Raw genomic sequence first — 16,412 nt, forward strand, 5'->3', positions numbered from 1 at the left:
AGATTATCCAGGCTGCATGCAGGGAGGCAGCAGCCAGAATGCCAGGTTAAGTAGGGCAAGTTGCTGCTGTTGGGTCGGTACCCAACTGGCACGGCACATGCAGAGGGAGGGTGAGATGATACTAGATTCAGATGCTGCTAATCTGGGGTACAACCACAGCACAGAGGGAGTGGGTTGTTTGAGGGCAGGAGCTATATATGCACTGTTTGACATTGATGGATTGACTATTTATCTTTTGGTTGTACATAGATTTAGTCACAAGTGCCATTTTCGATGTAATGTAACGGCAAAAATGTTACAGGTTCGACGTTTCCTGGGGGCTATGAGCATGGGACGCCAAAAAGAAATTGAAAAAAAATCCCTAGCAAGGATGCAGGTGGCGGCCATGATTTCCTAGGAGCTTGGCTTTCCTTGAAATTAATCGCAATGGAAATGACCTTGAGTCAGGCCCATTTCTGCTAGTAGTGATTAGTGAATGACCCTGCTATCTTTTCTCCTGGCTCTCCTCTCCTAGAATCGTGTGAGCTATGTGATGCAGCAGCTATGGAAGCAAAGAAATGGTTGACTGGAGAGCCACGAGGAGCGAAGACGCTCAGGCTTGAGGGTCCTGGTGGACTTGTCTGGCTTGGTTCTTGCCGGCGCCGCCTCTGGTGCCGTAGTCGTGGTAGCAGTACTTGATCCGGCCGGCGGCCACCGCCCTTGGGCTGCGAGGCCTTGCATGACAGCTCCTCCTGATCAGACCTTGCATGACAGCTGCTCCTGATCAGGCTCCCCGTTGTCGAACTGCACGGCGTAGATTCTGTGTTGTTGCACCATGTTCTCATCTTGCTGTTCTAGAGAGAGGATGTTCTCGATGGGGGTTTTGGATTGTGACAAAGCCAGAGGAGAGAGCCCGGGAGATATATATAAATGGCACGAGGGGTTATCAAAGACCAGGGTTTGTTATTAGTGTCATAGGGCCATACTCATACGTAGGAGGTGGAGCGGTTGGTCAAAGGTCACTTTGGTTCGGTTAGGCCAGCCACTAAACCAGAAAGAGACTAGCCGATCGATCATGTACTAGCTAGCTAGCGGCAGCTGGCCGGACGCCGCCGCCCCAGCGCCAGCAGCTCCGACGATCGTCCTCGTTAAGCCTGTTGGGGTTTGGCCCGTGGTGCACTCGCAAAGGGGATAGGGACTAGCCAGCGCCCGCCCGGCCGGGAGGAGTGTCGGCGTCGCTGCCGTGAACCGACGGCGACACCTCGGCCGCCTTGACCCGTGCGTCGACCCGTTGCGTGCGTTAGCCGGCGTGCCGCTGCCCCGTTCGCAAGCGCTTTCATTGTTGTTTGCATGGACGGAGTGGCCCGTGGGCCGCCGCCCTTTTACGTGCATGGACGGAGTCTCGCAAGAAAAACGAAAAAGAAGGAATCCGGACCTCTGTGGAGGAAAAAAAAAGCAAGTGAGTTCGAGTAGCCCGTGGTACACATTTTAGTTTTTTTTTATAAAAGAGAGCTTGCCACTCCGATTTCATTCAGAGAAATCAAATGTTTACAGACTCCAGGACCGACGCGGACTAATATAAATAAACTTCCTAAAGCTGACGATGCTGAAGGAGAGATCCATCCCTCCCTCCTCCCACGCAGCATTTACGTGAAGATTGGCTAAAACCCCAGCACCAAACAGCGCCAGAGAAGCCCCAGATAGCTAGAGTTATAAGTTTTACTTGCTATTACATAGGGGATTAAAGGTCTCTGCCATCTTGGACCAGAAGTTCAGATCGCAACCCAAAAGGAGCAGAAAAGGAGAAAAACAAATGAGCTACAGGCAGCATTGAGAGACGAGCTTCAGCATAGTCTGATCTTCAGGAGCCACCCAGTCTTGGAACTCCAGTCGTCCATCCACGCGTCGCTTTGAAAATCTCCGTAGCCACCTGCACAACTTGCTTTACGCCCTCCTTCATGCGATTTATTCTTTCTTGGTTTTTCTGCAACACACACCATTCATGCAAATTTTTAATGATCAGATTCACAGGAACACAAGGATTAATAACCCTGTGATTGTCAAAAACTAGTCTGTTTCTCAGTTTCCACATCGTCCAAAGCATAGGCGATATTCCCACTGTCATAAGATTCTTATCATTTTTTTTAAAATTTGTTTATCCATCTACCAAATATGTCATTAGTTTTATCAGGAACATCATGTATGTCGAAAGAACATTTCATAACCATCCAAGGCATTTTCGCCACCGAGCAATGTACAAAGAGATGCTCTATATCTTCCTCTCGACCACAAAAGGAACATTTTGTATCCCCTTGCCATCCTCTTTTTTTCAGGTTTGCTTGGTAAGAATACTCTTCCTCAGCAACAACCAGAAGAAAACCTTGACCCTAGGGGCATTTTTGTTTTCCAAAGGAATTTGTATGGATAGCGTAGCCCACTCTGGACCAAGTGTCTGTAACATGTTTTGACAACATATTTACCATCTCCAGACATAGTCCATTTAATTTTGTGTTGAGTTTCATCAAATGTCACACTCTCACACACCTCTCTAATGTGCTCCCATAGATGTAAAGATTCCCCACATAAAGATCTTCTAAAGCTAACTTTAGCAAGTCCTTCTTTCAAAATGTGAGCCACTGACTTTTCCTTATCAAAACAAATGTTGTAAATGTGTGGGTAACTATCTTTTAGAGCTTTAGGGCCAATCCACCAGTCTTCCCAAAATCTGGTGTTCTCCCATTGCCGACCTCACATTTACATAAAGAAAAGAAAAAGTTCTTGTGTTTCATCAGCTCTCCCTAGAATTGTGAGTCACCTTTCCTACTTTTGACACTGGTAATGCAATTCTTTTTAATGTATTTATATTTCAGGATCCTCTGCCACACCCCATCTGTGTTATAAATTTTCCACCACCATTTGCATAACAATGCTTTATTCATGAAGGCTAGATTGTGAATACCCAAACCACCCATATCTTTTGGTTTACATACCTCTCCCCATCTTACCAAGTGATACTTTTTCTTGTCATTACTTTCTTGCCATAATAACCTAGCCCTAAAAAAATTCATTCTTTTTTCCACTCCCACAGGCAAACCATAAAATGACATCATGAATTATGGGATTCCAGTCAGTGAGGATTGGATTAAAGTCAATCTCCCAGCACTAGCTAGCAGCCTCCCTTGCCATGTTCCACACTTTCCTTCCATTTTATTTTCAGAAGGTTTCCAGTCTTTGTTCTTAACTCCTCTCCTTCCTTCTCCCTCTCCCTCTCATCTTCTCTCTCTCTCCTGCAGCAGGGACTGATCCATGGCGCTACATCAAATCGAGTGCCGCCAACGCCCTCCATGGCTCCTCTCGTATGTCCGCCCCGGAGGCGGCGGCGACTTAACTGAAGCCGAGCTACGACCGGGCGGATGCTCAACTACATCTGCTACTCGTGCTTCCCCTGTTGAGCACCGACGACGATGACGAGGTCGAGTAGAGCAGCTAGGGAAGGTGGAGGAGAAGGCGGACGACGAGCCAGTGGGATGCGCAGAACCAGGATCGGGGGGGGGGAGGGAGACGATAGGAGACCACGGGAAGGTGTTGGATGGCCGCCGGGGTCGCCGGAGCGGGCCGGAATCGGCCGGCGGCTGCTCCCCTTCTCCAGATCGAGGATGCACTCTCCTGGCCTCTCCTGCTTTAGATCGAGGCCATGCTCCAGAAAAAGAGGAAGAGGAGGTGAGGCGGGGAGGCGGAGCTGCGACAAGCGGCGGTAGAAGGGAGAGAAGGAGACGGACCAGGCGCCGTCGACGGCGGAGGGAGGTGGAGGGGCTACGCTGAGGGAGCAAGAGGAAAAGAAGGAGGCGGAGGCCGTCCGCGTTGGGCGAGAGGGAGTAGGCGGCTGGGTGGAGAGGAGAGGAGGCGGTTGAGGTGCTGCAGGAGAAGGCGGGAGGAGGAAGCGAGCGAGGGGAAAGGGAGAGGAGAGGATGCTGGATGCGGCGCTCGCCACTGTTTATATACAAATAAAAGGAGACGTGGCCACAGCCGCTAGTTGGACGCAGCCCCTCATCCTTTATATGTTAAATAAAAGGAGACGTGGCCACAACCGCTAGTTGGACGCAGCCCCTCTTCCTTTATATGTTCAATTCTTTTCTTATCAGTTGGGAGACCTAAGTATCTCATAGGAAGTTCTCCCACAGGGCAGGTGAATATGCTGGAGTATTCCTGCCTTTTATCGACAGCTGCCCCAAACAAGAATATCTCACTCTTGTGGAAATTGATTTTTAAGCGAGACATTTGCTCAAACAAACATAATATGTATTTTAAATTGCAAGCACTTTCATAATCATCTTGCAACAAAAAAAAGGTATCATTTGCATATTGTAACATATTAACTCCCCCCTCTAGAGTATCAACCAGTAGCCCTTTAATCAAACCAGCTTTTCTTGCATTATCCATCCAGATAGCTAAAGCATCTGCTGCTAGATTAAACATTAAGGGCGACAGAAAATCCCCTTGTCGCAGCCCCTTAGTGTGATCACATATCCGAAAGTTACTATATACGTACTTATCTATTTTCTTTCATCTTTTTTTTTACTACACAGTGTCGGTTTTCGTTAATTTGATGTGCCCACCTCAACCACGTACTCCCTCCATAAGTACATATAAGACGTTTTAGAGACTTGACACAAGTCTCTATAACATCTTATACTAAGAAGACTAGGCCCGCAAGGTTTCCTTTTTTCTGGTTTTTTTGGAATTTTTTTTACCGTTGTTGTTTGAATGACGCGTGTGCACGGTAGTTTTCTAAAATGTGATTGATCATATTTTTTTGCTTGGTCGGTCTTTTAAGCACGTTTGATTTTGTTGTCGTATGTGCCCTTGTCTATTCACGTGTGTACGGCACATCCTACAAGAGAGAGTTCCTCCTTTTTTTTTAAATTTGATTGACTGTACGTGCCTGTTCCAGAGTTATGTAGGTCAGGTGCACGCCACGCGCCGCTGCATGTCGCCACGTCTGCCTCACATGCAGTTGACCAACAATTTCATCGGTGACACGTTGTCTTCTAGAATTTGCTGGGATTTTGTCTCCTTCAAATTTGTCTCTCTCCTGTATTTCCTTCCTTCGACGCGTCCATGGGCATGCATGTCTGCGCCATGCATCTCGCCACGTTTGCCTGCTGGGATTTTCTCGTGGGTTCTATTTTTATTTTTTCTCTTCTTTTAGTTGCCTATAAGTACATGTTTGCTTCCTGTTCCTTTGGTTTGGGCTACTCCGCTGCCGGCGGCCTTGTCCTGATTGGCTTGGACGAACTCGGCGCCTTTCATTGCCGCAGCGGAGCGAGATCGCCAGGCTCGCGTTGCCCGCCGGCGTGACGGCGAAGCGGCCGGCAAGGGGTGGAAGCGGTGCAAGGCGCGCACGAGGAGTTCGATTAGCGTGGACGAACTCGGCGCCTTCGTCGCCGTAGCGGAGCGAGATCGTCAGGCCTGTGCTGCCCGTCGGCGCGACGACGAAGGGGCCGGAAAGGAGGTGGAAGCGGCCCAAGGCGCGTGCGAAGGACGACGCGCGCTGTTCGACCGGCCGGAGGCTTGCGCAGGAGGACGCCATTCTGGCTGTAGCCCATGGTAATCCGCCGCAGGTTCCATGGCGTCAGGTGGTCGGTGTCCGGCTCCGGCGGCAGTGAGTTCTTCGGCGGCAGTGAGTTCTTTTGTTCCTCGTTAGTATTGCTCTCTCTTCGCCCCGCTCCAGCTCCGGCCCCTTGGTTGCGGCCTCCTGCGACTTGCGAGGTGTTCTATCGATTGACCAAACCCAAACCGAGCCAGGTCTGAGCATGGACGATGGACATGCATGTACTTTCCTTCCTTAAGTAGTCCTCCTCCTCGGCGTCCTCCGCGGGCGTCCACGATGCCGGCCGCCACAGCCGGGACTATGTCGAGCGCGGCCCCCCAACGGGGACTTCTACACGGGGCAGTGGCGCGGCGGCGTGCCGCACGGCGACGGGAAGTACCTGTGGACGGACTGGTGCATGTACGAGGGGGAGTGGTGGCACGGCAAGGCCACGGGCCGGGGCAAGTTCTCCTGGCCGTCAGGCGCCACCTACAGGGCGAGTTCAAGGACGGCTTCATGGACGGCGACGACACCTGCACCATCGCCGCCGGGGACCCATACAATGCCTCCTAGTCCATGAACCTCCAGGATGGCGACGGCAGGAAGAGCTACGCCAACGGCGACCAATACGACGGCGACTCGCGCTCCGGGCTGCAGGACGGCGCCGGCCGCTACATCTGGCACAACGGGACCGAGTACAGGGGAAGTGGCGGGCCAGCCTCATCGACGGCTGCAGCGCGCTCGCCTGGGCCGACGGCAACCGCTATGACGACGGCTTGGAGGACGGCTGCCCGCGCGGCCAGGGCACCTTCCGATGGGCCGACGGCAGCGTCTACGTCGGCTTCTGGACACGAGAAGGCCTGAGCGGCATTGTCCAGCAGAAGGGCGTCTACCAGTACCACCCGTCTCCGGCGGCGTCGTCCCCGACAGCGCGCGACCCCCGCGATGGCTTCACGAGGGAACTGCCGGGGTTCACGTCGGCGCCACCGAGTCCACGCCGCTGCAGAGGCCGCTCAACAGTTCGGGTAACCGGACGGCCAATGTGCGGGCGAGCTCCGTGTCCGGGATGAGCAATTGCTCCATCGGCGACCTGAAGTACGACAAGATTTGCATCTGGGAGTCGGACGACGACATCACCTGCGACATTGTGGACGGGGCCGCTCTGTTGGACGACGCGCGGAGGAGCGTGAGGACGGAGGACGGCGGGGAGAGCGCGGCGCTTCTGCCTCCGCCGTCCCAGGCGCCGCGCATTGCCAAGTCAAGTGGGTGTCCCCGTCGCTTACGAAGCAACAGGGAGACCATCGTCAAGGGACACAAGCACTACGAGCTCATGCTGAACTTGCAGCTCGGGATCAGGTGGGTTGCTTCTGTCATCTTCCTTCGTCAGCGAGTCTGAAACTCTAAATTACGAAGATTTTGGAACTTTTGGCTGTGGAATTCGATCAACCAGAGAAATTTGCATTTGCTTACAGTACCTCTGCTTCACGCAGAGTTATAGGAATATAGACAAGACTGAAATATGTGTTCATGAAGCCTATAGACGCTAACCAATATTCTTATGGCCCATGGTCCTATGTAAAGTATTCCAATACATTTCCACAAATCAGTTTTATATTCTTCACGTAACACATGTTCATGTCCAATCAGGGATGGATTGAAGTGGTGCTGGGACATGTATAGAGAAGGAGCCCACCTGTATGGACAAGTTTTGAATTGGGATGTGCTGTTTCCTACCTGGTGGTGTAGACGTTAGATGAGGGATCTCCATATAAGTAGAATGTCACACATATGAATGTTGCATCTGCGATGATTCATAGAAAACAAGCCAAGAGAACGATTCATCAGTTGCATATCTTTTTTTATGTTCTACATGTTATTCCTTTCTCTTTAAGTTGGTCTGCTGTTCAAAAAAAAAGCTGAGAATGTAATTATATGAGTAGCCTAGTTAAGTGTGTTCAAGAAGTATACATAGAAAAAAATAGACTGCTAGGCGTAAAAACTCGAGCTGGCTACAAAGGTACGCACATGCAGAACGTACAACAAATTTTCAGAAACTATATCAAAACAAACACATACTGAACCAATGGGTGCGGCGTGCCGCCGCACATGCTTCAGTGGATCGACTTGAATAGGTTGGCTTGTGATGATATGTCACTTAGGACCAGCAGCGATGGTTTGATTCAGATCTTCAGATGTAAAGTTCACTACCACTACATCATGATCAATATCTTAGGTCTAAGGAGAGAACATGAGCTTCATACTTCCACTATCACTACATGTTGTAGATCACTTAAGTATGTATCTACTAGATGTATCTTTTTTTTTCATGAACTACTCTGCCATGAATCAAGTCTTGGGACAACTTATCAAATATTTTTAAAAAACTAAATATCTTATCAATCCATATGGCGCAGCGTGCCGCCGCGCACTACTCGCTAGTATTTATCTACAGAGGTAGACCATCGCAAGTGGAAGATCTTAGGGCATGTTTGGTTCCCAGCCTAAGGTTGCCGTGCCTATCCTTAGTCATGCCATAACATCTTAGACATGCGTTTGGTTCATTGACGGACGCGGCTAATCTGCACCCGAGCTCATATGCTCCCGCATGAACAGTAAAATCAAAAAAATATCGAAAAAAATCAAAAAAATCCAATTTTTTTTTAGAGAAACATTGACAAAAGTTCTAAGTGCCTGCAAAAATTCGTCATGAAATCACATTCCTAGAAGGCGTGGCAAAAAAAAATTGTACTATGAAAAAGCTACTTTCAAACCCATTTTGAAGCACTGAATTTGTTTTTTTTTGCCACGCCTTCTAGGAATGTGATTTCATGACGAATTTTTGCAGCACTTAGAACTTTTGTCAATGTTTTTTTCAAAAAAAATTGGAATTTTTGAATTTTTTCGATTTTTTTTTCGATTTTACTATTCATGCGGGAGCATATGAGCTCGGGTGCAGAATGGACTTTTCGGTTCATTGACACATTTGTGGCTTGCCACATTTTTCTAGTTGTATGGTCCACATGTCATAGGCTTAATTTTTTGCCAAATCTTGCCACACTTGTGATGGTCATTTTGTTAGCCACACTTTTTTTGTGGAAGCCACACTTTGCCTAAAGTTAGTTGTGGCAAAGTTAGTCATGAACCAAACAAGCCCTTAACTTGCACCGAAATGTGCAAAAGGGAAAACATCCGCATGCTTGTGATCAGTTGTTTGGACCTGTGTCGTTTTCCTTCCTATATTTCCCCATCACCCCCGATCGTCATCGGAATTGCCGGCTGGCCATTGGGCATGTACGTGTAAGTTCCTTCTCGAACGGCTGATCATTAGCTCTTGCGCCACTGGATAAGAAGGGCGCGATGCTCGGCTGGCCCTCGGCGATCGCCCACTAGTGCTTGCAGCTCACGCCCAGGCGCCCAGCTGCCCCTGCCCGGCTACGTTATCTCGCTGCGCCTTCGCGCCACCCTCCTCTGGTAGGAACGAGCGAACGGTCGTAAAAAAATTCACGAAGAAACCCGTAGACTGAGCTTGTCGTGGTTATAAATAGAGACGCCGCTCGTGAACGATTACTGATCGAACTAATCATCGTTGCAGAGACGCTCCCCGCCCGTGACGTATTGGTCGAACCCATGCATCCAACCTGGGCATGGCACGGGCCTCCTCTCCTCGATTGATGGGTGCGTGAATGACATGGCATCGAGTAGCTAGGCTATGCTTATCACGGGGATATTGATATACTCCTACGTCGAGATTAGTCCAAGCCGGCAAACTAGTGGCGCCGGAACTGATAAGGACGCCACGTCACTCACGCGCGCCGGTCCAGATGAAGGAACCAACAAGTTACAGTAGCTGTCGCGAGTGGATCGATCGGCGCGGCAACAGAGCCCATGAATGATCGCGTCATCACGCATAGTGGGACTATTATGCGCGGCGATCGAGCGAGCATTGAGTATTCCTCATTGAGAAGACTTGTGACGTGTCCGTGCGTTTATAAGAGTGAGTTCTGTGTTAAAAATAGACTTGTGACGTGTTTGGTGCGTGATGCACAGCGCATTGACCATTGAGCTTTGGGTCTGCTATCTTCTTGAGGAATTTGTTGTGGTTAGAACATCTACAGCCACAATGTACAAATTTGGCCCCCAAACATCCGAGTACGCGCCCGGTCAGCGTACGGGCGTGTCCGCTTTAAGTCCCTATTTTTTTCGTTCACGCAGGCATGTTTCTCAGTTTTTCTTATATGTCCGGACACATGCATGTAAAAAATAATAAAAAAGAAAAAAGTTGCTCCATGATGGGCCCAATCCTAGTGGCAGGCGCAGGACCACTGACCGGGCACGCTCGGGCACTCCTCAGAACATCTTTAGCAGACCCCATATATCTCGTAAACCCGCATAATTCCGGTGAGTATACGGTCTCGACCAAATTTTCTGGCCAGAACAGAGTCCATATACTCGTCCGGCCCGTAAATTTTTTTACCGCGGCCCGCAACCCCCCCTCCCCCTGCGACGCCGTATATGTACGGGTTTGCGGGGCAGATACGGGTCGAAACCCTATACCCCTGCCGCCGCGTTTCCACGCGATTCCCCATTCTCTCCCCCGCATTTCTCGCCGCCGGTGAGCCCTCTTCCGCCTCCAAACGCCATGTGGGGTCGTATGTGGAGCTCCGGCCGCAGCGGCGACCCCGAGCGCGAGCGGTGTGTCCGCGCGGACGGCGCGAGGCGAGGAAGTGGACGAACCAAAGCCTCGAGCCACCGTCAAGGCTCCTTCGCCGCGAGACAGAGGAGTATGACCGCCGGCACAGGCGGCCGCCCTCCTCGGCCGTGGGCTCTTCCTCCGCCGCGAGGGGTCCTTCCGGCGCGGCACTTCTCCCCGTGAAGAGGGAGTGGTCGAAGGAACCAGAGGACCTCGAGCTCGTCGCCGTCAAGTAGGAGCCAGAGGAGATCGAGCACCAAGGCGTCGTCGGGCCCGAAGATTTCGTGGCCGATGTTGACGCGGTTGTGGCCGCCATTGCCAAACAGAGCTTGCGCGAGGAGGCGGAGCGTCAGCACCACGATGAGGAGCTCGAAGACCTCATGCTCAAGCAGGCGGTCACGGCCAACCTTGCCGCGAAGGACAAGGACGACGAGTGGCGGCGCATCCGCAAGGAGCAGAGGCAGAAATTCATCGATCTCATCAGCTCCGACGAGGAGGACTGAGGTCCTCCACCGCGTCCTCCTCGGTCGCGAGCTTGTCCATTTTGGTACATCGATCTCTGCCTCGCCGCCGCGAGATCCCCCACCCCCCTCCAGTAATAGAACGTAAGTAGTACAATGTAGTATGTATAATGAACTATGAATGATCATTTAGTATGTGATGAACTAGCGTGGTTGTAATTTCTCCCATGTTTTTTTTAAATTATACATATTCATATACGGGGTCTACTCTGTCGCGCATGATTTCGACCCGCAAAACATATCTTCGTCGAACTGTAAACGCCTTATGCGGGTCGGCATTATACGTGGTCTGCTAAAAATGCTCTCATACTCATCTCATATATGAGATGAATATGAGGGCTGCCGGACAACCCGGGCATTTAAGAAGGCTTCGAGGGGTCCAGTTTAGTCAAAATTTTTGCTACTTTTTGCTTCTCTCTCTTGTCCGGTCGATGGTCACATCTTGGATTCAGCAGCGGCGGTGCTTAGTGTCGTTTTCCCTTTTGAGGGTGTTGTAGTCGAGTTTAGTGTCCTACGGCATGTCGTGGCTTTGTATTCAGCCATGCCTATGTTATGCTTTAGGCAATCTAGTCGCGTGTGTTTAGACTGTTCGTTATCTAGGGTTCTGCTTTGTAAGAAGTCATCTTCCTACTTGTATTGTTCAGACATGTACTTTTATGTTTGCTTTATCTATAAAAGCCGAAAAATGCAAACGGCGAACGGGTGCATCGGATGATATGAAAAAAACATAATTTTACATCACAAAAAAATATAGAATTATTTTGTACATACACAAATACAATAACGTTCAGGAAAATTTTCATAACAATATACTTTCATACGTGGCATAGACAATAAATACATACATGAAAATGGGCTTTTTTTTGTTGTTGGGCAGGATTTGTTTTTGTGCAGCTAGCAAATCATAATATTTTTGTGTAGAAGACTATAGGATGCAACTCAAATTGTATTCATCGGAGTTTGTTACAATATATACAGGTGGTGTCTTGCGTGACAAGCCAACTAACCCTACAATATCTCTAAGAATCAACTATACAAGGCTAGAGATAATAGGAGAATCAGTCGGTAATAAATACAAAGATATCACGTTTCTGTTGGGGAACGTAGTAATTTCAAAAATTTCCAACGCACACGAAAGATCATGGTGATGCATAGCAACGAGAGGGGAGAGTGTTGTCCACGTACCCTCGTAGACCGAAAGCGGAAGCGTTAGCACAATGCGGTTGATGTAGTCGTACGTCTTCACGATCCGACCGATCAAGTACCGAACGTACGGCACCTCCGAGTTCATCACACGTTCAGCTCAATGACGTCCCACAAACTCCGATCCAGCAGAGCTTTGCGGGAGAGTTCCGTCAGCACGACGCCGTGATGACGGTGTTGATGATGCTACCAACGCAGGGCTTTGCCTAAGCACCGCTATGATATTACCGAGGTGGAATATGGTGGAGGGGGCACCGCACATGGCTAAGAGATCAAGAGATCAATTGTTGTGTCTAGAGGTGCCCCCCTGCCCCCGTATATAAAGGAGGGAGGGAGAGGTCGCCCTAGAGGAGGGCGCGCCAAGTGTGGGGAGTCCTACTACGACTCCCAAGTCCTAGTAGGATTCCCCTTTCCTTTCCGGAGTAGGAGAGAAGGAAAGAGAGGGAGAGGGAGAAGGAAAAGGGGGCTGCACCCCTTGTCCAATTCGGACCAGAGGGGGGGCGCACGCCTCCTTCCTTTTGGCCTCTCTCCTCTATTCCTGCATGGCCTAATAAGGCCCATATACTCCCCAGCGAATTCCCGTAACTCTCCGGTACTCCGAAAAAATACCCAAATCACTCGGAACCTTTTCGAAGTCCGAATATAGTCGTCCAATATATCGATCTTTACATCTCGACCATTTCGAGACTCATCGTCATGTCTCCGATCTCATCCGGGACTCCGAACTACCTTCGGTACATCAAAACGCATAAACTCATAATACCGATCATCACCGAACTTTAAGCGTGTGGATCCTACGGGTTCGAGAACTATGTAGACATGACCGAGACACGTCTCCGGTCAATAACCAATAGCGGAACCTGGATGCTCATATTGGCTCCCACATATTCTATGAAGATCTTTATCGGTCAAACTGTATAACAACATACGTTGTTCCTTTTGTCATCGGTATGTTACTTGCCCGAGATTCGATCGTTGGTATCTCAATACCTAGTTCAATCTCGTTACCGACAAGTCTCTTTACTCGTTATGTAATGCATCATCTCGTAACTAACTCATTAGTCACATTGCTTGCAAGGTTTATAGTGATGTGCATTACCGAGAGGGTCCAGAGATACCTCTCCGACAATCGGAGTGATAAATCCTAATATTGAAATACGCCAACTCAACAAGTACCTTCAGAGACACCTGTAGAGCACCTTTATAATCACCCAGTTACGTTGTGATGTTCGGTAGCACACAAAGTGTTCCTCTGGTAAACGGGAGTTGCATAATCTCATAGTCATAGGAACATGTATAAGTCATGAAGAAAGCAATAGCAACATACTAAACGATCAAGTGCTAAGCTAACGGAATGGGTCAAGTCAATCACATCATTCTCTAATGATGTGATCCCGTTAATCAAATGACAACTTATATCTATGGCTAGGAAACTTAACCATCTTTGATTAACGAGCTAGTCAAGTAGAGGCATACTAGTGACACTATGTTTGTCTATGTATTCACACATGTATTATGTTTCCAGTTAATACAATTCTAGCATGAATAATAAACATTTATCATGAAATTAGGAAATAAAGAATAACTTTATTATTGCCTCTAGGGCATATTTCCTTCAGTCTCCCACTTGCACTAGAGTCAATAATCTAGTTGACATCACCATGTGATTTAACACTAATATTCACATCTGCATGTGATTAACACCCATGGTTCACATCGTCATGTGACCAACGTCCAAAGGGTTTACTAGAGTCAATAATCTAGTTCACATCGATATGTGATTAACACCCAAAGAGTACTAAGGTGTGATCATGTTTTGCTCGTGAGAGAAGTTTAGTCAACGGGTCTGTCACATTAAGAGCCGTATGTATTTTGCAAATATTCTTTGTCTACAATGCTCTGCACGGAGCTACTCTACCTAATTGCTCCCACTTTCAATATGTATCCAGATTGAGACTTAGAGTCATCTGAATCGGTGTAAAAGCTTGTACCGATGTAACTCTTTACGACAAACTCTTTTATCACCTCCATAATCGAGAAACATTTCCTTAGTCCTCACTAAGGATATTCTTGACCGCTGTCAGTGATCTACTCCTAGATCAAAATTGTACTCCCTTGCCAAACTCAGAGCAAGGTATACAATAGGTCTGGTACATAGCATAGCATACTTTATAGAGCCTATGACTGAGGCATAGGGAATGACTTTTCATTCTCTTTCTACTTTCTCCCATGGTAGGGTTTTGAGTCTTACTCAACTTCACACCTTGCAACACAGGCAAGAACTCCTTCTTTGACTGTTCCATTTTGAACTACTTCAAAATCTTATCAAGGTATGTACTTATTGAAAAATCTTATCAAGCGTGTTGATCTATCTCTATAGATCTTGATGCTCAATGTGTAAGTAGCTTCACCGAGGTCTTTCTTTAAAAAACTATTATTCAAGTATCCTTTTATGCTATCCAGAATTTCTATATCATTTCCAATCAATAATATGTCATCTACATATAGTTTTAGAAATGCTACAGAGCTCCCACTCACTTTCTTGTAAATACAGGCTTCTCCAAAAGTCTGTATAAAACCATATGCTTTGATCAACTCATAAAAGCATATATTCCAACTCCGACATGCTTGCACCAGTCCATAGATGGATCGCTGGAGTTTGCACATTTTGTTAGCACCTTTAGGATTGACAAAATCTTCTGGTTGCATCATATACAACTCTTCTTTAATAAATCCATTAAGGAATGCAGTTTTGACATCTATTTGCCAGATTTCATAAAATGTGGCAATTGCTAACATGATTCGGACAGAGTTTTAAGCATCGATACTAGTGAGAAAATCTCATTGTATTCAACACCTTGAACCTGTCGAAAACCTTTTTCGACAATTCGAGCTTTGTAGATAGTAACACAACTACCAGCGTCCGTCTTCCTCTTGAAGATCCATTTATTTTCTATGGCTTGCCGATCATCGGGCAAGTTAACCAAAGTCCACACTTTGTTCTCATACATGGATCCCATCTCAGATTTCATAGCCTAAAGCCATTTTGCGGAATCTGGGCTCATCATCGCTTCCATATAGTTCGTAGGTTCGTCATGGTCAAGTAACATGACCTCCAGAACAGGATTATCGTACCACTCTGGTGCGGATCTTAATCTGGTTGACCTACGAGGTTTGGTAGTAACTTGATCCGAAGTTTCATGATCATCATCATTAACTTCCTCACTAATTGGTGTAGGAATCACAGGAACAGATTTCTGTGATGAACTACTTTCCAATAAGGGAGCAGGTACAGTTACCTCATCAAGTTCTACTTTCCCCCCACTCACTTCTTTTGAGAGAAACTCCTTCTCTAGAAAGGATCCATCTTAGCAACGAATATCTTGCCTTCGGATCTGTGATAGAAGGCGTACCCAATAGTTTTCTTTGGGTATTCTATGAAGACGCACTTCTCTGATTTGGATTCGAGCTTATCAGGTTGAAACCTTTTTCACACAAGCATCGCGGCCCCAAACTTTAAGAAACGACAACTTTGGTTTCTTGCCAAACCACAGTTCATAAGGCATCGTCTCAACGGATTTTGATGGTGCCATATTTAAAGTGAATGCAGCTGTCTCTAATGCATAACCCAAAACGATAGTGGTAAATCAGTAAGATACATCATGGATCGCACCATATCCAATAAAGTGCGGTTACAACATTCGGACACACCATTACGCTGTGGTGTTCCATGTGGCGTGAGCTGTGAAACTATTCCACATTGTTTTATATGGAGGCCAAACTCGTAACTCAAATATTCTCATCTACGATCAGATCATAGAAACTTTATTTTCTTGTTACGATGATTCTCCACTTCACTCTGAAATTCTTTGAACTTTTCAAATGTTTCAGATTTGTGTTTCATTAAGTAGATATACCCATATCTGCTTAAATCATCTGTGAAGGTCAGAAAATAACGATACTCGCCACAAGCATCTCATTGGACCGCATACATTGGTATGTATTATTTCCAACAAGTCAGTAGCTTGTTCCATTGTTCCGGAGAACGGAGTTTTTAGTCATCTTGCCCAAAAGGTATGGTTCGCAAGCATCAAATGATTCATAACCAAGTGATTCCAAAAATCCATCTTTATGGAGTTTCTTCATGCGCTTTACACCGATATGACCCAAACGGCAGTGCCACAAATAAGTTGCACTATCATTATCAACTTTGCATCTTTTGGCATCAATATTATGAATATGTGTATCACTATGATCGAGATCCAATAAACTATTTTCATTGGGTGTATGACCATCGAAGGTTTTATTCATGTAAACAGAACAACAATTATTCTATGACTTTAAATGTTTTGCAATAAGCATAATCAAATCATATTCATGCTCAACGCAAATGCCAAATAACATTTATTTAGGTTTAACACTAATCCCG

General features: G+C 47.4%; 1 pseudogene; it reads left to right on the top strand.

Moving 5' to 3' along the window:
• The first annotated feature begins 5,583 nt into the window (after window positions 1-5,583).
• Window positions 5,584-7,484, top strand: LOC119360680 (annotated as a pseudogene).
• The last annotated feature ends 8,928 nt before the right edge of the window (window positions 7,485-16,412 follow it).

The sequence above is a fragment of the Triticum dicoccoides genome, chromosome 2B, assembly GCF_002162155.2.
Source record: "Triticum dicoccoides isolate Atlit2015 ecotype Zavitan chromosome 2B, WEW_v2.0, whole genome shotgun sequence".
Lineage (NCBI taxonomy): Eukaryota > Viridiplantae > Streptophyta > Magnoliopsida > Poales > Poaceae > Triticum > Triticum dicoccoides.